Here is a 21,374-nt window from a genome sequence, read left to right as displayed (position 1 = left end):
TTAAAAGAAAATACAAAATAAAAATACATTAAAATACTTTAACTATGAAAGGAAAATAATTTAAAATAACTTCATTGCTCCGTAATTGGGTGTTGTTAAGATGACAGGCGTCCTCCTAATGCTTAACTACGATAAGCAAAGCAAGAAACACGTTTTGGTATCTGTGTCAAGTACGTATAATCTCAACCTAAAAGAGAAAAACCACTGTGTAAATCCAAATTCAGAGACATTACAGCAAAGTAATTATTAATCTTCAAAGGTGTTGTCACAGAATATAAAAATAGTAATGAGTTATCACAGAATAGAATGACGTAAGACATGCAATAACTAAATGTCAACTGGATTTCTGTATTGGACACGGGCTAGAAAGTGTACAGTTCTAGAAACATTGTTGTTATGATTCGGTCAACCTACTGTGTTACCTGTAACATATTTTTTTTTAATTTTCTGATTTTTTGAGAATTAGTCATTAGATTGATTAAAGTATATAAAATTCAGGAATTATGTTACGATATAAAACCATACTGTTTCCTATCAATTAAATCTGACTTTCCTGTATAGATTGAATTCTGCTTTATTTTTTTGTATTTATTTATTTTACTAATTTATTTATGTCTCAAATGCTGTCATCCTTCCTGTTTTCCCCACAGAGTCCCTTACCCCAAACACCATCCCTTTCTGACTTCTTCTTTCAAAACGTCAAAACATCAGTATTTATAAGGCATGTTTAGTCCCTGAATAGCTGTTCATTTGGCCGTGCATTTGAAAATCTACAACCTTGAGAGTGCAGACATCAGGGAATAGCTTCAAAAATGACATTCAAAAATTAAATATTCTCCAGTTTTCAGCAATCAGCTATCAGCTTGACAAAACTGGAGGAATCCAAGAACAATATTATCCTTGAAATGTAAGTAGAGAAAATTGATCAGACAAGAAGGAAAACAGATGGCAACCTTCCTGAATTCAACACAGGAGAGCCTACGTTCCTGTAGTGTATTCTGCATGAGTTTATAGAGTCTATGGGCTAATAACTGGAAATGAATTCCTACAAAAATCAACAACAAACTAACCACAAATTGCAATATTTATGGAAGCCAAACAAATATGTGGAAAGTATTATTTTCAGCTCTCTATGAGAATAACAAAGTTTATTAATTTGTATATTAATAAAATTTTAATTTAATGACTGCATATTTTTATTGCAAATTTTTAAATAAATAGATTTTAAGTGACTCATGTGATCATTAACGTTTAGTGGCTTTGATTGCACTATAGACCAATAAATTCTTTATTTGACTGTGATCATCACTATGAATATTCACGAAAATCAAATTATGTCAACCAGGAACTGCTCTTCTGTTTTTATACTTTTTGTTGTACATATGTAAGAGTTTTACCTCCTTGTTCACGTGTGGAGAACATTCATGCCTAGTGTCCAGGAGGTTGAAGAGGGTGTGAGATTCCGTGATGCTGAAATGACAGCCACTTGTGAGCTGTCACTCGGGAGCTGTGGATCGGCCTCTAGAAGAACAGATAATGCTATTAATCAATGAATCATTTCTTCATCTTCCGCAAACGCCATTTTTTGTAAGTATAGTGCCTAAGCTGTCCTGTCTTCTGCATAGACCACTGTTTTCTCAAATGTGATAATTTAATATTAAACACACACCCACCAGCTTCTTACCTTCATATATATATATATATATATATATATATATATATATATATATATAATATATATATGTATATTATATATATATATTCACACAAACTCACATACACACAGAAAAACACACACACTCACACACACAGACACACGCACAACTGTTCTTATCTTCAAGTTTACTTACTTACACAAACACACACACCTATTCTTACCTTCAAGTTTAGTTAGTTACATAAACCAACACACAGACACACACACACACACACACACACATACACACACCTGCTTCTTACCTTCAAGTAGACTTAGTTATTTTCATAGTTATTTGTTTATTTATGCACTTTACATGCTGCACACTGCCCCCCTCCAGTCCACCCCTCTCACAATCCTTCCCCCAGCCCTTTCTCCTCTGAGCAGGAGGGGACCCCACGGGTATCTCCTCACCTTGCATATCCAGTCTCTGTGATCACACCCTCTGCTACTGAGGCCAGACACAGCAGCCTAGATGGACGGGGTGGGGAGGTAGAGGTCACATCCAGAAAGAGGCAGAGAGTTGGGGTAAGAGATGCCCATGAATCATGGGTGTTTCCTTAGCCTAGACTCACAGCCTCAGTGATATGGACCTGAAGAAGCCATCTCCTGGAACCAGAGAGCAACCAAAATGGAGTGATAGAGACACCAACTTTAGACCCAAAATTTATTCTGACCACAGGACATGCAGGGGTCGTGCATAGAGCAGAGAGTGAGGAATGATCCACCAATGGTAGTGCAGATTGAGACCCACCCCATGGATGAGCACCGATCCCTGACACTATTAATGACGCTCTGTTATGCTTGCAGACAGGAGTCTATCATGGCTTCCCTCTGAGAGACTCCACTAAGGTGCTGACTCAGACAGAAGCAGAAACCCACTATCCAAACCACGGGTGGAGCTTGGGGACTCTGATGGAAGAACAGAATGAAAGGGATTATGGCCTCTAAGGGCATAGGCCCTCCACAGGCTTTGTCTTCATGTGGGTACCGAACAACTAGAAATGGGCTTTCCCAAAACATGTTGTCTGTAGATGGGACATCTGTGTCTTTAAAATTCATTTATTTATTTACTCACTTTTCATCCCAATATTGGTCTCCATCTTCAGGGTACGCCAACACCTGTTGTCGGGGGAACCCGTAAAAAAAAAAGACAAAGCTACACATTTCCTTCCTATGTCCTGGGGGCTCAGGTTCCATCCACGTTCACTCTCTGGTTGGTTGTTCAGTCTTTGGCAAACCCCAAGAGTCCCCGTGAGTTGACTCTATTCGTCTTCCTGTGGAATCCGTCAAACCATCTGGGCCTCGATTCTTCACCTGTTTTTTTTTTTTTTTTTTTGAAAGACTCCCCAAGCTCCAGCTAATGTTTGGTGGTGATTCTTTACACTTGTTTCTCTCAGCAGTTGGGTGGAGTCACTTAGAGGACAGTTATGCTACGATTCTGTCTGCAAGCACGATAGAGAATCTTTAATATTGTCAGGGATCAGTGATTGCCCTCGGGGTAGTTCTCAATCTGCGCTAACCATTGGTTGGACGTTCCTTCCATGTCTGCTCTATCTATCTCTGTCTCTGAAGATTTTGTAGGCTGTGTTCACTTTGGATTGAAGGTTTTGTGGGTGGGATTTGTCCTTGTCACATCACTGGGAATCATGCCTGGCTACAGAAGTGGACAATTAAGGATCTGTATCCCCACTGCTAGAGTCACCCCAATAGACACCCTGGGGATTCACCTTTCCCTGTTCTCTTGCACGTTCTAGAGATGCGCACCCCACACTTGTGATTTCCATTCCCTTTTCCCTGCTTTCCCTACAGCTGATTCCTCCAAAGTCCACTCCCTTCCCTACCTTCCCTCCCATTCAGTTTCCTCCCTCCCTCCATCCTCCTCAATATCTATTCTGCTAAATGCATTTTAAAGTCAATATTTAGGAAAAATCACTGAGTAAGTATAGGGAGTATCCCATAAGTAATTGTGGTGGAGGTTTAGGCAAGACATGCACATATTCAATTTTATAGAGGCCAGAATTACAACATATATTGTTAGAAGAGACACTGTCTTCATTACATTCAACATGAAGGAAAACCATTTATATATTCTATTAGTTATACAAGAGAATCTATTAAATGAGTTACACACATCACACAACTTTATCACTTTGAAAGCTCTCTTTATTGCAAATATTTACACAATGAAAAGTACAAAGGTTTAAACTCATGTGAGTGTACTTTGTTGTAAAGTTAAAGTTTATATATACAGGTTGATGACAACAGTCATCTCAGATTCACAGGTATAAATACATCAGGGAGTCATCTATTACCTTATCTGTCTTCTCTCCTTTATTCCTGAAGAAGACTCATCTCACTTGCAGCCCTTACTGTGAGGGATGGATCAGAAAACGCCTGAGCGTCTACAACCCAGAATCCATCTATAGAAAAGATAAAAGACAACATCTCCAAATAGTACACGCAGTCAAAACTTTCTTGTAGATCTTGAAACAAAATGCAAAGAACAAACCCACATCCTAGGATATTACCACATATAGGAAACGGTAGCTGTAGGAAGCTTTCTCAGGGGATTTTAAACTTCTGCACCTAAGAATGAAACTCCCTCCATGAAGTTGAAGATTTATTTCTTTCGCAAGAATGTCAGTTTGCCTCTTGACAGTCGTGTCGTCTGTCCATCACTAGAGCGACGGCCATGCTTTATGAATGTGAACACATAAACACATACCGGTTTTCACGTCTTCAAAGAATTTCAAGAAGAACCTGAAAGAGAATATATAATGTTCTAGAGATGAAATATGGGAATTTAAATTAGCCAGCACACACATGTTGTTAAAATTTTCTGCCTACTATTATTTAATAATTTTGACTATTCCTGCTATGAATGAAAAGATGGTTATGGAATGTCTACCAATCCCCAAAGCCCGAAACATTGTGGAAAACTGTCTTATGTCTCCCTAACTTGGGTCTTTGGTCACCAACCTTTTCATTGCTTGTCTAAATTCTGTTTCTCAAATAGATCAGAGGACTACGTGAGGGTGTCACTCTCATGTAGAAGACCAAGGAACTTTCTGTCCTTGCATGTATTTGCTCTTGGGAACATGAAACTAAAACTTTCAGTTTCAAGAACCAAAACATGGCCGTCCAATGGGACCCACATGAAACAAAATCTTTCTTCCTGCCTTCAGTGAACTTCAACACTGTTAACAATGGAGATAACAATATAATGGAATAATCCTGTAATAATAATAATAATAATAATAATAATAATAATAATAATAATAATAATAATAATGGAGTAATCCCCTCAAGGGATCACAGACTATGGTAAGTAAATGTTGAAATGTGTTTTTCAAGGTTTATTGTATCCATGAAAGCAATTTTCACAAGGACAGACTCCTCATACATGAAAATCACTCAACCTGTCATGACTTCACAGAGAGAGTTGAGAACCTGGGTGGTCTTTTCTTAGGACAAGAGAAAGATTCGCCAACCTTCCAGAAGAAAAGCAATCCAGACAGTCTGTGTGTGAGGATGCTTAGCTTATGCATGATTAACACACATACACACACACATGCACACACATATACACACACACACACACAGATACACAGAAACACACACAAAGAGACCTAGACAGTTAGAGAAACAGACATACACACAGAGAGACACAGACAGACAGGCACAGACAAACACGCAGACACAGACACACCTACACAAACACACAGACACACACGTATACACACACAGAGAGACACATAAACACAGAGACACATACAGACCCACACAAAGACACACTCACACACACATACACACACATATACACAAACACAGACACACAGACGATAACCAATATACAGATACACGCAGACACAGAGACACACACACACACAAACACACATATGCACACACACAAACACACATACACACACACACACACACACACACACACACTCATCTCTTGTCTCCTTCCTAGAGTGTCCAGGCGCACAACAGGTGTGAATGGATGAAGAGGGACCAGGAGCCAGTCGGTCAAAAGAAACTTGTTCTGCCTGCAAGTGAGTTGGGGGTTGCTCCAAGGATTTCCGTGTCACAGCACTGTTAGAAGGTGTTCAGGGACATGCTATGGTTGTGTGCATATATTTTACTCAGGGTGAACGAGGGCTACACAAACCTTGGAGAGGGAGAATGGGTTTTCATGTGCATTTACATCGATGGAGGCTTAAGGTACCAGGAAGGCCTCATTTGCTATATCTTTATAAACTCTGTCCCAGCCTCGGGCTGCTGTTCAGGGATCTCCATGTGACCTCCTCAGAAACCGACTCCACTGAGTGTGCCCCATCCCCACCCTGAGGTCCCACTTACTCGATTTCAAAGGATTGCAGGTTCCGACTCTGAGTTCTCTGTCAGATTAAATCCTCCGGAGTTTGCCCTCTAGACACCATGAACTAACCAGCGCATCCATCGTGTTTCTGCATTAACCCGTGTGTCCCCTAATTCTGGCCGGTTCTCTCTGCACCGCGCTCTCCCTCCATCGTCCCCACCGACCTTCCGCTCATGTCCTCAGTCGTCCTCACTCACCCACAGAATCTGTTCCAGTTTTCCTTTCAGAGAGGTCGATGCTTTCCCCCTCACGGGCCTTCTCCTTTCCTGTGTCCTCTCTGCATGTGTGGATCGTAGATAGAATAAGATTTATCTCATGGCCGATACCATCCATAGGTAAACGCCGCCATGTTTGCGTCTCTAGGTCTCAGCTCCCTCTCTGGCTGCTTTCTTTCTTTTAGTTTCATCTATTTTCTCTTAAGATTCATGATGTCATGCCCCCATCCCTATGATATCATTCCCCCACCGATATGATGTCATGCCCCATAACCATGATGTCCTGCCCCATCCCCATGATGTCATGCCCTTGCTAGAATGGTTGTATCTATTCACCAGGTAACACTCTGAATGCGGCCCTGTCACCACACCCCTCCAGGGTCCCACCATTTACAGTCCCTCCTCCTACCCTCCCCCCTTCTTCTCTGAGAGAGTGGAGGACCCCTCTGGGTGCACCCTCTCCCCTGGCACATCAAGTCTCTGCAGGACGAGATTCATCGTCTCCCACCAGGTCCTGAAAACGCAGCCGGGTAGGAGAACAGGATCCACAGACAGGCGACGGGTTAGTGACCCCACGTGAGGACCATTGTGCTCCTCAGGTGCTCTCAGTCCTTCCCTCAGCTCCTCAGTGAGACTCACTGAGCTCCAAACGATATTTGTCCGTGTGTCTGTGCTTCTGTGTCAGTCGGCTCTCGGTGGAGCCTGCAGAGGACAATAACGCTACCCTCCCGTCTGCAAACATGAGAAAGGACCATTAATAATGTCAGGGTTTGCCGTCTGCCCATAGGATAAGTCTCACATCCGGTCACGTATCCTTTGGCCATTCCCTCTTTTCCTTTTCCATCTCTGTCCTTGTGTCTATTATAGAAAAGGCAATATCTGGGTCAAAATTTTGGGCGAGTGTTTGTGTCCTTAACCTTCCACCTGGGGTCCTCCGTGGATACAGAAAGTGACCATTTCAGTCTCCGTATCCCCACTGCACCGAGTCTCAGCTAAAGTCACCCTCATGGATGCCAGGGCAGCCTCACCCATCGCAGACTGCAGGATAATCATAGAGATAGCGCCCACCCTGGACAGTCACTGATTTAGTCTATTCTCCTGCCCTCTGTCCCTCTTGCCTGCCTGTCCCCAGAAATGATTCTCAAACCCCATATCCCTTCCCATCCCCTCAGCCACCCAATCCTTTCCTTCCATCTCCCTCCCCTCATTATTTTATTCCTCCTTCTGGGTGAAATTCAAGCATTTTTCTTGGGTCTTTCTTCATGTTTAGCCTCTTTGGTTCTGTAGATCTTAGTGTGTGAATTCTGTACTTTACGGCTAATACCCTCTTTTAAGTGAATGTGTACATGTTATTTTGGGTCTCAGTTACCTCATTCAGGACAAGACTTTCTCATTCCATATACTTGACAGCAGCTTCTCAATGTCCTTATTTTTCATAGCTGCGTAGTATTCCATTGTGTAAATGAACCACATTGTCTGTAGCCATTGTTTGGTTGAGGGGAATCTGGGTTATTTCTATTTCCTGTTCATTATGAAGAAATCCACTAGGAACATGATGGAGTACATGTCCTTGCGTTATGGCAGGTCTTTTCAGATATAAGATCAGGTGTAGTATAGCTGGGTCTTTAGGAAGAATATTTCCCATTTTCTCAGAATCCACTGGATAGATATGGAAAGCATTATACAGATTTCCTCTTCCCCCAGGAAATGCAATTTGTAACCTGATATTTATCTGCTTCGTCAAAGGAGGTTTCCCTGGACTAGCCCTCTGTCATGGACTCTGGTGATTGCATATGAACCTTCTTCCCATTTTAACTGGTCAGTAAATGCTAGAGCCCATTACTGAGAGCCGGAGGGGAAAGTTGGTACTAGAGGTTTGACGGTGGGGTTAGGTAGAGAGTCAGAAGAGGGTAAGAGGGGAAGGGAGAGGATTGAAGAAAAAGAGGAGGAAGGAATGATGGAAACAATCCATATGGCCTGGAGAAAGCACATGTAGCAAGGGGGTTTATGGTTGGGGAATAAGTTATGATAACGTTAGATCTACCCAATACACGTTTATAGATTACAATTATAATAACCAGATTGTGTATTTTCTTTATGGGCTCATTGGGTTTGGAAATTACAACAAGCTTTCCTCAACAGTATGTATGAAAAGATGTTTTCCATCACTATTCCCCTTAAACTATAAGCTGAATTTGTATTAAATAAACCTATGTAAATACACTTTGAAGGCTTTTCTGTGATTAGCTAAAGGGTTTTTATATTGTGAATGAAGAATGGTGGATTTCAGGCCAATACCACCTGCTCTCAGAAGATAAGAAACAGAGAAAGATAAGCAATAATGTATGCTAAGGAACTGGGAGAGAGTATTCTATGGAATATATAGAACAATAAATTTGACCCGTCTGTTACTGGTTAGCTGGGGACTTCATTACGCACATCTATGTACTTAAAATGTTTTCTATTCCTTCTTAAGTTTGAATGGTTGCTCTGAAAACTCTGGGTTTTGTTTTAAGATCTTTGCATATTTAATGGTAGTTTTGAAATATTAGTGTTATAATCAAAATCCGTGCTTTGTACATACTTTTTAAGCAACAAAAAAGAGAAGTGTCTGCTTGGGTTTTATGAAGAAATTTAGTATGTTAAACATGAATATATTTTTCTGATATATACCTTCTCTTTATATACCATGTTGATGAAACCTTAGCACATAGGAATGCATAGTAACCATCTTAGTTCAGTTTCGGGATTTTATTGTATCTTGTTTGACATGTGCACTTCTATTAAAATGCTATCTTTTTTCTAAGTCTCTTAATTTAACTGGAGAGGTTTTCAATAACTTCTAGTCTGTTGTTAATTCATATAACCGGTCTTTGGTGTTGTTATTGAATTTTATGACAGTAACTTCTTAATGTTCTTCATTTTGAATATATATATATATAACCAAAATATTTTATAAAAAGATTAAATTTTTAGTGGAAATATCACTTAGTGATGGACAATTTTATAAGCATTTCTAAAGTATTGAATATTCTACAATTTTAATTAGTATTAAAACGTTATAAATACCACATCCTTTATTAATGTTAAAATACACTGATCTAGTTAACATAGCCACAAATTTTTATCTTTGGAAATTTTTTCTTAGTTTGTCAGTAATTAATCTTGACTTCTCTATCTGAGCTTTCTCATCATTTTTCACAAAGAAACCTATTGCTGTTTTATTGAGAATAGTAAGGAATGCTCATTGATACGTAGATACATAAGAATGTGACAATATACACAATGGTATTTCATTCAGCCCAGGAAAACTAAACTATGATGGTTTCAGGAAAATAGATGTAACTAGAAAATATACCGAGTAAGGAAGCAAAGACTCAGAAAGGCAAATACCATGTGTTCTTTCTCATGTGGATAATAGAATCTCCTTTTTCATATACTTGTATTTATGAGAAGCTGTGGGTGGTTTGAGTTTATTTAGCGGGTATAGGTCGCAGAGATTAGAAAGTAGGGTTTTATAGAGTGTGGTATGGAAGATATTGAACATGTGGGATATGAATGTAGAAGTAAGAATAATGAAGAGACACTAGTATAAGTGGTGAGGTTCATAAGGCAGGAGGGAACAAAGAACTGAGGAAGCAAGGATGAGGTTGAATGTCTACAAAAATAACATAAGGCAGCCTGTTACTTTATAGGTTAGGTTAAAATAAATATTAAAATTTAAAACTAATACCATAATGTTTAATGCTATATTATATATCATGTTTGAGGAAAAATGCCTGCAAGTGATATCAAAATGAAAACAATATATTTATCTTATTTGATCTTAGTCATATTATCCATAAGTATTTGGTAAAAGCATCACTTGCCTGCCAAATTTTGGTATCATTTAAAAAATCACCTGTGAGACAATAATAACTCATGGTAGTAGAGTATTATTATTATAAGAATGTCAACTGGTAAAATCTGTGTTTTGATTTACTTTTTAAGTTGCTTTTTACTTAAATTTGCTCCTCCTGACATTCACTCATACTAAATTATAAATTTCAATGTTAACATACTACTATAAAAATATGATCCAGCAGGGTTGTTGAAATTGCTCAATAATAAGTTCATATTATCCATAAACTACAGGACGTCCTCCACAAAGCTCATAGATACAAAGAAGATAAACAAGAAGAAAGGCCCAAGTGCAGATGATTGACTCTCAGGTGAATGGGGAATAAAATAGTCTTGGAGTGAGATTGAGGGAAGGAACTAGGTGGGAGAAGGAAGGTAGAGGAGAATGGATCCTGCGTGGGAAGGGACAGGAGATATGACCCGATAGTCAGGAGATGGAAAGGAAATCTTGAACTTTTAGAGATGAGGAGGTGGGAGAAACCTCCAGGAAGAGAAAGAGACCTGGATAAGGGAGGTACCCACGAATCAATGGGTGACCTAAGATGTGACTTACGTTGGTGATATGGAACATGAAGAGGCCAACTCCTGTAGCCCGGAAGTACCACCAGTGGACAGATAAAGACACAAATACACCCACAAAACATTCTACGCAAAATTTTTCAAGACTAAAAGAAATTCAGAACCACATTCTAGGTTCCATGTTGTCCTTTGCTTTACTGATGGCTGGTGATTTTTGTATAAAATAAGGATTTGGGAGATTATCATTAGAAGTAGGTATAAAATATTTATATTGTTATATTCACGCTTTAGCTGGGCCACTTTGTTGCCAACATCATTGCAAAAAATAAAATTGGAAAACAGAATTTTTGAGTTCACATTCAGGAATATATATAAAGTCCTCTTTCAAAGAATGTACAATAAGAAAATGTAATAAAATATTCATTCAACTAAACGTCTGGAGGGAAAATATTGGACTTTGGGAAACAGAGAAAACCTAGAAACTTGAACTGTCTGTCACAGGAATGGACCTGGGAGTGGAATTATTACCCAGAAGAATCTCCTCCACCCCCTGTTCTTAGATACTTTTTACCCATGCCAAGCCCCTGACCAACACTCTCTATTCCAAACATGTAAGTACTAATGAAGCAAAGAGAGGTCTCTAGCTTTAGAGAGATGTAGTATGTAAAGGTTTCCACTGTGTCACAGGAGACACTCCTGGAAAAGGCACCCTCAAATCTGGTCGATGTAAGGAAAGCTGTTCAGCAGGTAGGACATGGCGTTCTCAGTGACATCATCATTAGGCCCTCCATGAAAAATCTCTTGTATCCTGGAGACCCCGAGCTTCTTCTGTGATGTCACAAGTGTCATGGTGACAGCAACCACCTCTTGGATATTTATTGAGGATCTCTAGGGCTAACTCTTTTCCTCTTATTCCTGCTAAACAGCCATTTGGGAGGGAGATAAAAGAGAAGGAAGCTGGACTTCTGTCTTTCTATAAAAAAAGGAAGAAATAAGTGGTCCACGGGAAAGCTCGGTGTGTCTTGGGTACGGATTGAGTGGGTTCGCTGAAGAAACAGCCTTGATCTGAGCCTTCCACACATGGTAATCAGGAGCTGCCATCCTCTCAGAATCATCTGGACTTCCCTGCTTGATGTGGTTCCTGGAAGTCAGAGAGTTCATATAATCAGTTTCTTCATTCCAAAAGCCAGTTGTTGGGAAGGGCCCAGCTGTTCCCCTCAGAGCTCATGGCTTTACTCTTTTTGCCCTGAAGAAAAAGGTCCAAAGAAACAAAGCAAAGACAAGTATTGTCTCCTCAGCTCACTGTAAATGCATCATGCTTTGGATACCTATAGTGCAGTTTGTGTCTGACACTGATATCTGGGAGAGAGAAGTGCTTCTGGTTGAGACTTCATCATCTCAGTCTTTCCACTAGTATTACTCTGAACACCACTTCAGATTCACCAGTCAATATGTGTGATTACTTGGTAGCTTTTTCTTTTTTTTTATAACTTTCATTTTTGTTTTATTTTTTAGTAAATTTTACTGCTTTTTTTTAAACTGGATGTTTCAATATTTACATTACAAATATAATTTCCTTTCCCAGTTTCCTGTCCATAAGATCCGTACCCATTCCCATTTCCTTCTTCTCACACCAGCCTTTCTCCTGCATGACGTTCCCTTGAACTGAAAGATGTACAAGGGAGGACAAGGGCTTCTCTTTCCAATGTTGCCCAAAAAGGCCATAGTCGGCCACATGTGCATTTGGAGCCATAGCTCAGTCCATGTCCTTTCTCTGTATATTGGTATAGTATGAGAAGCTCTGGTTCACTGGCATTGTTGTTCTTAAGGTGTTGAAAGTACCTTCAGCTCTTCTAATCCTTTTTCAAAATCTACCAACAAGAGTTCCGTTTTCAGTTCACTGGTTTGCTACTAGCATTCACTTCTGTATTGACATACTGTATCTGTGTCTCTCAGGAAATAACTTCTTCAGGTTCCTGGCAGAATGCATTTCTTACCTTCATAAATCTTATCTAGTTTGGTTGGCTGATGTACACTGTCCCACGTGCGACCTCGCCAGCAAGAAAACACGTGTGGACATAGGAATCCTAGCTGCGACCAAACTTTATTGATATCTTAAGGAGGAAGCACCGCGTGCCAGCATGGCACGCTTATATACACCCTAGCGAGGCACATCCACACCTGATTGGTCGCTTACCCATGATCTCATCAGGCACGCCCCGGAGTGGGCAAAGACCTGGCACGAAGGCACTCTTGCACATGCGCACACAGTTAACTTCCTGAAAGGAAGTCGGCTGCCTCGGTGAAGGCCGGCGCCATCTTGTCTAGCTAGGCCTTCCTCGTGGGGCGCAGAGGAAGCCAGTGCCATCTAGTGGTGGTGAATGTTATTGCGGCCCTCTACAGTAAACATATGATTTTGGTGGCTCCTACACCTATGTGGTTAAGTGGAATGTTAACATGGATTCTGCCCAACTATGTCAAGAATGTAGAATTCACAAATGATAATTTCAAATAGACTCCCTCTTGTTTTTGTGAACCTATTGAAGTAGATATTTAACTTCTCCTCAAGCCACGTTTCTCCCTGCATTTCATCCAGCATCTTAGGATTGGCCTGAACAAAGAATCATGGTAAAACATCCTAAACCCCCAACTCTGGCCGTGGGAATACTGGAAGCTACATAGTGTAGTACTAATATCAAATGGGATAAGAAACCTAACTCAATAGTCCGTGTTGTCCTTTGCTTTCCTGATGTCTGGTAATTTTTCGATAAAATAAGGATTTGGGAGTTTATCATTTGAAGTAGCTACACAGTATTTACACTGTTATACTCACTCTATAGCTGGACCCACTTGTGACCAAAATCATTGCAGAAAATGGAATTGGAAAAAAATTTTTTTGAGTAGACATTGAGGAATATTTACAAAGTCCCTTATCAAGGAACTTACAATAAGAAATTGAAATACAATATTCATCCTATTCAAGGTCAGTAGGGAAAATACTGACTTTAAGAATCAGGGAAACCCTAGAAAATTGAACTGTATGTCACAAGAATGAACCTGTGACATATAGAATAAAAATATTATCTAGAAGAATATCGTACACTCCATGTTCCTAAATCTTTTCTACCCATGCCAAGACCCTAACTCGACCAGCAAGGAAGACAGGACCAACAAAAATCTTCTTCAAGCAGTTTTATTCAGGAACCTTGATACAATCTTCTGCCCCCTTGGAAACCCCAGAGCACACTTAAATAGCTACTGCTGGCCAATCCCAGCAAGCTATGTGCGTCATGAAGATCGTCTCACACTATGCGGAAGCTGGGAGGCCAGGCAGGCATAGCCAATTTGGACTTCCTTACTACAAGGAGCACGCACCATTGGGAGGGTGGAAGATGGAAACCAGCACCATCTTTGAGGCGCACCATATCGCAACTGCCTATAGTTCCCCCTTATTGTTTAATTAATCATGCAGGCAAAAGCACCCCTGAGCGTGGCAACCCATCCAACCATCTTAGGATCATCTGTTCATTAAAGCAGTCTTAGGACACCTCGTCTCCCACAAGGTCCTATGCCTTAGGTAGAAGGGAGGTTGCCCATCACTGGGCAGGGTCACTCATACATACTCAGGCGTGAGATACAACAAGGTCTTCTGAATGACCGTAAGCCAGGCTTGAGGGGACTGTCCTGATTTAATGGCTGCAAATACCTGTACCACCATAAACTCGTGCCGCCTCTGAACAAACCTCATTCAACAGAGACACCACAGGCGCACTAGGGAGACCAGCAGCAAGAGTCAAGCTAGGGTTCCCATACCCGCCCACTCCCTCAGATGATTCATAGCAGCCTCAATCCAAGATGACAATCCCATAGCCAGTCTAGCATCTGCACGTGTGGAGTTCACGGTCATGATGGCTACACGTAGCTGATCCATTAAGAAATCGAATTCCTCTGTCCAATTACCTAGAAGATAAATTGACAACTGTTTAGACAAAGTAGAGGAGTGGACTTAAAAGTCATGATGTATCGGCATGAGTCTTGGGAACACCGATAATATCCCCCACAGCGGTTCCATTTGGACCAGCATTTGGGTCACACCGAGAAGTGTGAGCAGCAGCAGGATCTTCATTCTTGTTGTACTTCCTGGTCAATATTTCAGGGACCCACAACGGATCTTGCTGGTCCTGAGGAAACACACAAACAGACACTCTTGCCCATGCCAACATGGGATCTGGCCCATGCCACAAGCCAGTGATCATGTCTTTTCATTTCACATAACCTTTCAATGTGCCCGCCCGACACTGATGTCGGTCAGCGGCAGAAAGGCCATCATCATCCAAAATTAAAAAAAATAAGAGTAAAAAGGGCTAAGGATATTTGTTCCCTTGGGGTTCTACCATGGCCTATTCCCCCTTTTTGTTTAATTACGCATTCCTTCAGGTACGATGTGCTTGCTCAACAAAACCTTGACGTTGGGGATTATAAGGCAGGCCATGGCTCAAATGCACATCCATCTGTTTATAAAAGGATTTGAAAGATTTGGCACTTTATGCTGGGCCATTATCAGTTTTTAAGTGTTGAGGCTTTCCCCAAGCAGCCCAGGCTTATAGGCAGTGTCCAATAACATTGCGTGCATTTTCTCCACTCATAGGGGTAGCATGAATGACTCCTCAACAACTATCCACAGAAACATGAATGTATTTTAGAGTCCCAAATCCAGATACGGGAGTTGCATCCATTTGCCAAATCTTTAGGGGCAAGAGGCCTCTAGGATTAACCCCGACACTAGGTCCATGGTGAAAAGTGATACACTGTTGACATCCTAAATCTATCGGTCGAGCATCTGCTCAAGACAGATGAAACTTCTGCTCTAAGGTCTTAGTAGGCACATGATATTGTTGATGAGATTGTCGTGCTTGATCCAATGATGAGCTTAAGAAGATGAACTCCATTCGGGTACATCTATCCACAAGATCATTTCACTCACTGAGAGGAGCAGGCAAACCTTTATGAGCTCTAATATGTTGGACAAAAAACTTGTGACCTCTTTTCCAGATCAATTCCTGAAGTTCCCTCAGCAGCTGGCATACCGCGCTGCTAATTTTAATAGGGCCAGCCACTTCTAATATCTTAACTGCATTAACAAATATGATGAATCAGAGAGCAAATTAAAGGCAAAGGAACAATTTTGAGTTCAATTATTTGTGGAGAGCCGGGTTGATATTGACACAAAATTGGCTCTTGATTGTTAATCGCATAAGCTCCACAGCCATTTTTGGATCAATCTGTAAAAAATGTTTGGTGCCCCCTGTATAGGAACACTGGAGGTAACCATAGAAAGATCACAGAATGTTCTTTGAAGAAGGACAGCAAAGAGTGTTCTGGATAATGATTATCTATCTCTCCATGGAATCTACAGCATAATATAGCCCAAGCATCCACAGTGCCACACAAGATCTTCATCTGCTGACCTGTATAGGGCACTATGATCGAGGTTGGGGAAACACCAAAAAATTGTATGCACTGCTGGATACCATTCAGGGCTAAACATGCAACTGCTGTAGGATAATACTCTACTGATCTAGCTGGAGAAGCCTTGGGATAAACACAAAGCAGAGGGCCATCTTGCCACAACAATCCTGTGGGCTGCATGTAGGTGTCTGGAATGCATAGCACAATGTCTGCACCCTCCTTCCATCGATGTAAAATTGGGCCTTGTAATACTTTTTCAACCTTCTTTAATGCTTCCCTTGCTTCATCAGTCAATTGTCTAGGAGATCCCAAGGCCGAATCCCCAACTAAAGTATTATACAATGGTTTTAATTAATAATTTGGTAATTTTAAATAATATATGACCCAAATAATATCGCCTAGTGGTTTTTGAAAATCATTAAGAGTCTTAGGATTATCTTTCCTCAATCAACCTTCTGGGGGATAATGGTATAAGGACTTACTTTTGCTCTTAAATAATTTACAAGACTGCCATTTTGTACCTTTTCCGGGGCAATAATCAATCCCCTACCTTCTAGCAAATTAACTAAATTTCCATATGCTAAATCTAAAATCTCTTCATTCTTTGAAGTTAAAAGGATATCATCCATAAAATGGATGCATCTCAGCACAGGAAACCTCTGTCTTATTGGGGCAATGGCGTTGCCCCCAAAAATTTGACACATAGGAGGGCTATTGGCCATACCCTGTGGTAAAACTACCCATTCATATCGTTGCTCAGGTTCTTCATGATTGCATGATGGAACAGTAAAAGCAAACCTTTCACTATCCCTTGGACAAAGAGGTATGGAGCAATCTTTTATATCAATCACTACAACAGGTCAACAGTCTGGCAGAGAGGATAAAAGAGGAAGCCTGCATTGCACTGAGCCCATGATTTGCATCTGTTGATTAATAACTCGTAAATCATGCAACAGTCCCCATTTCCCTGACTTTTTTTTTAATCACACATATTGGGATATTCCAAGGTAATACTGGTGGTTTTTTATGGTTTTTAGCCAGCTTTAGCTGTGCCAAGCTTCTCAGAAGAAAGCAGCCACTGAGGAACCCAAACCGGCCCCTCTGTTTTCCATGTAATGGGAACCCTTCCTCAGCGGCCCCAAGGAAAACCCAGGTCCTGTTTCCTTTCTCTCTGTTGGGCAGCTATAGGGCTAGTCCTTCCCTGCAGGTGTTTCCCTATTCCTTTACTGGGAAAATAGCCCGCATGTTTCATAATCTTTAGTGAAGTTTCAGAATACTCAGTGGTCAATTTGAAACCCATATCTTTTAGCAAATCACTCCCCGAAAGGGAAATGGGGAAATCCAACACATAGGGTTGCATAACTCCTGAATGCACTTCGTGATCTCTCCAACTCAGTTGTCTTGCACTCATATCAGGAGCTCTTGCATAACCGAGACCTTGTAATGTTTGAGATGAGGCCTGTACTGGCCATCCAGAGGGTCAATCTTTCTTAGCTATTATACTTCTATCGGCCCCTGTATCCAACAGTCCTGGGATCCTTTTACCATCTACCCTTAGCTTCATTACTGGGCGTTGGTTAAACCCAAGTCTTAAAATTTATGGTCGGAGCCTGTGTAACTGAAACCATTCTCTCCCCTCTCTCTAGACTGGGCTAAAAATCTTCCATGAAGGCTAGGCAAAGTAATATTTGGGCTATTCTGTCCCCAGGGGAAATGGCAGTAATCCCTTTCGGTGACTCTTCCATAATCTTGACTACCCCTGTGTAATCTGGGTCAATAACTCCTGGATGGAGATGTAGTCCTTTTAAATCTGTAGATGATCTCCCTATAAGTAGCCCTAATGTGCCAGGTTCAAGGGGTCCTTTAAAATCAGTTTCTGTCAACTGGATGCCCATCCAAGGAGTTAGTTCAAGTCTGGCGGTGAAGCAGAGGTCCAGTCCTGCAGAGCCTTTAGTGACTCTCCTTTCCCCTCAGATGGCGAAGGTACGGCCATCTCTTGTGACTCTGTTCTACATCCTGATTCTCGACTACCCCATATATTTGTGGGCCCTGGGGTCGTGGACCCGGCTGACCATTTTTTGACCTTTTCCACCAAAACCCGAGCTAAGAGGCTGCCCATTGATGTCTTTTACCAAGTAGCACTCATGAGCCTAATGGTTCCCCTTTTTGCACTTGGGGCACAGCCCTTGTTGCCTCGGATGTTGGCAACTTCCTATACTGCATAGACTTCTCCTTTCTGGACATTGCCTTTTTAGGCGCCGCTGTTGACAGCACTTAACACACACTCCTGAGTTTCCTCCTTTTCTCTGCATCATCGCCATAAGTGCAGCCGCACGTCCAGCATTAGTCACAGGTCCCCCTATTTCTCTACAGACCTTCATCCAAGCCTTAAGTCCCTTGTTCTTGTAAGGAGTGATAGCGGCTCGACATTCCTTTGTGACTGTTCATTGTTCAACTGTTTAATCAAGGGCCTAGCAGTACTGGGGTCGCCTAAGACTCTTCCCGCTGCTTCCACTAATCGGGATACAAAGTCAGAGAATGGCTCCATAGGTCCTTGAAGGATCTTGATGAGGTTTCCACTCACTTCTCCCTTATTAGGTAAGGATTTTCATGCCTTTGTTTCAACTTCATTAACCTGCTGGGAAACCTGTCCTGGATACCCTGTCTGAGCATTGCCAAAGCGTCCCTGACCCAGCAGCATATCTCTATCCCAGGCCTCTGGCCGCCGCCCCCCCCTCACTACCAAGTTAGCTGCAGCCTGTTCATTGGCAAACTCAATAAGAAAAGCTCTCCAGTCCAAATACTGTCCCAGACTAAGACAGGCCCGAGCAAGTTTAATCCAATCACTAGGAGTCATGCAAAATCTGTGTAAGACCTCAACCTGAGGTATGGTAAGTGAGGCCATAATTCCATACGTCCTACTGATTCCATCAGGGACTTGATCACCTTAAAGTCTAAAGGCTCATGATACCTTTGTTGATCAGCATCCACATAAACAGGATAGGCCAGATGCAGTTCTGTGTGGACTGGCTTCCACACTTCTTGGCAGAATGTACTACCCGTTTGTCGCACGCCCAATGTCTTGCCAGCAAAAACTACGCGCGGCAACAGGATTCTTCTGCGAACAAGCCTTTACTGTACAGCTCCCTTGAACAGGGACAGGGAGACCTCAAGCATCAAGAATGCTCGCCTTATATAGACAGCAGCTGAGGCTATGCTGATTGTCCTTCAGGGATTGGTGGAGCATGAATTACCTCATTAGCATGGTGCTGCTCCCTCATTAGCATATTATCAGCCAACTGATGCCAGGTGCAAAGCCTGCGCATGCTCAGTACCGTTGTTCACCACAGGAGGGCGCCCTGCACCCGAAACTCTATTTCCTCCATCTACAACATTGCAGGGAGGAGGAGCTGAGAGGAACCACCCAGGAAGTTCCTCCACCATTTTAGGCTTTTCCTTTTTCTTCTTCTGTCTATTCCTTAGAGACTGTTTCCTCATTTGATCTATCAACACTTGTAGCTATTCTTCTGACTCTGTTTCGTCTGTTTCTTCCTCTGCATCTGTCTTTTCTGAGTCTGTCTCCTTTGTGCTTCCCTGCTTTTCTGACCTCTCCTCTTGAAGCATTTCTAGGGCAGCTTGCCCCTTCTCTATATTTGCCTGAAAACATTTTTGATCCTCAAGGCAACTACGCACTAAGCACCACACTGGATGGACCCCGGGTCTTAGAGTCCCCTGTTCCCAGGCAAAATCAAGGTCTTTCCCTAGTTTTTCCCAACTTGCCACTTACTGTGGCAAGATAATCTTACTGATTATCTGAGATGTGAACCAGGGGGCAATGACTTTGCATTCACTCAAAAAACTCTCTAAGGTGCTCCTTTTTATTTTTAGTTTCTTATGCTCAAACAGCTCTTGAAGAGCCAGAAAAATTGGATGATTCTGTGAGGTCCCCATTACAAAAATTTTCTACACTTCTACGGCTAAATTCACCAGGCGTCTTCCTACTTTCTGTTCGCTGCTATCTCGAACATTCTTGTTAACTACCTTGAGAATTTATAGCTGCTTTTTTCCCATGGTCCTTATGGCCCCACCTTACCTTGGGAACTTTCCAGTGCCATCCTCACTGCAAGAAGTTCTGATCTCAGGAGGTCCCTGTACAAGCCACAGCTTGCCGTGCCCAACTTCGACCAGCGAGGAAGACATGAATAGTGAAGATCTTCTTCAGGCAGTTTTACTCATGACCCTTGATACAATCTTCTGACCCCATGGAACCCCCCACCACACTTAAAAAGCTAGTGCTGGCCAATCCTAGCAAGCCAGGTGGGTCATGCAGATAGGCTGTCACTATGTGGAAGCCAGCAGGCCAGGCAGGCATAGCCATATAATGACTAGTTTACTACAAGGAGAGCTCACCATTGGGAGGGTGGAAGGCAGAAACCAGCGCCAACTTTGAGGCCTGGCACGTCGCAGCTGCCTACAGTCGCTTTTCAAGGAATTTACAATAAGAAATGGAAATACAATATTCATTAAATTAAAGGTCTGTAGTGAAAATACTAGACTTTGGGAAACAGAGAAAACCTAGAAAATTGAACGGTATGTCACAGGAAAAAACCTGTGACATACAGAATAAAAATATTCTCTAGAAAAATCTACTACACTCCATGTTCCTAAATCTTTACTACCCATGCCAAGCCCCTGTCTAAATTTCTCCACTCAGAACATGTAACCACTAGTGAAGCAGAGAGAAGTCTCCAGCTTTAGAGAGATGGAGTACATAAAGGTTTCCACTGTGTGACAGGAGACAAACCTGGAAAAGGCACTGTCGAATCTGGTCAATGTAAGGAAAGCTGTTTAGCAGGTAGGACATGGCAGCTCTCAGTGACATCACCATTAGGCATCCCTGAAAAATCTCTTGTAACCTGGAGAGCCCTAGTTTCTTCTGTGATGTCACAGTGTTGTCCTGACTGCAACTGCCTCTCAGATATTCCTTCAGTACCTCTAGGGTTTACTAATTGGCTCTAAATCAGAGTAAACAGCCATTTGGGAGTGAGAAGAAAGAGACTAAAGAGAACAGTGATGGTGAGAAGGAAGCTGGCCTTCTGTATTTGTATAAAAAAGGAAGAAATACTTGGTCCATTGGAAAGCTCAGTGAGTCCTGGTTAGGGGTTGAGTGGGTTTGCTGAAGAGATAGCCT

At 41.7% G+C, this 21,374-nt stretch overlaps 1 long non-coding RNA gene across 1 annotated transcript; it reads right to left on the bottom strand.

The window, feature by feature from the left end:
* Positions 1-14,384: 14,384 nt before the first annotated feature.
* LOC148002425 (uncharacterized) lies at positions 14,385-21,080 on the bottom strand. Its single transcript, XR_015633710.1, has 3 exons — positions 20,988-21,080; positions 20,277-20,361; positions 14,385-14,674 (listed from the first exon to the last, which is right to left on the bottom strand). It is a non-coding gene; the product is annotated as an uncharacterized LOC148002425 (long non-coding RNA).
* Positions 21,081-21,374: the final 294 nt, after the last annotated feature.

Source organism: Rattus norvegicus, chromosome 11, assembly GCF_021556685.1.
Source record: "Rattus norvegicus strain SHRSP/BbbUtx chromosome 11, alternate assembly SHRSP_T2T, whole genome shotgun sequence".
NCBI classification, from domain to species: Eukaryota; Metazoa; Chordata; class Mammalia; order Rodentia; family Muridae; genus Rattus; species Rattus norvegicus.
Note: the sequence above shows the minus strand (reverse complement) of the source record. Positions and strands in the feature narration are given on the sequence as shown.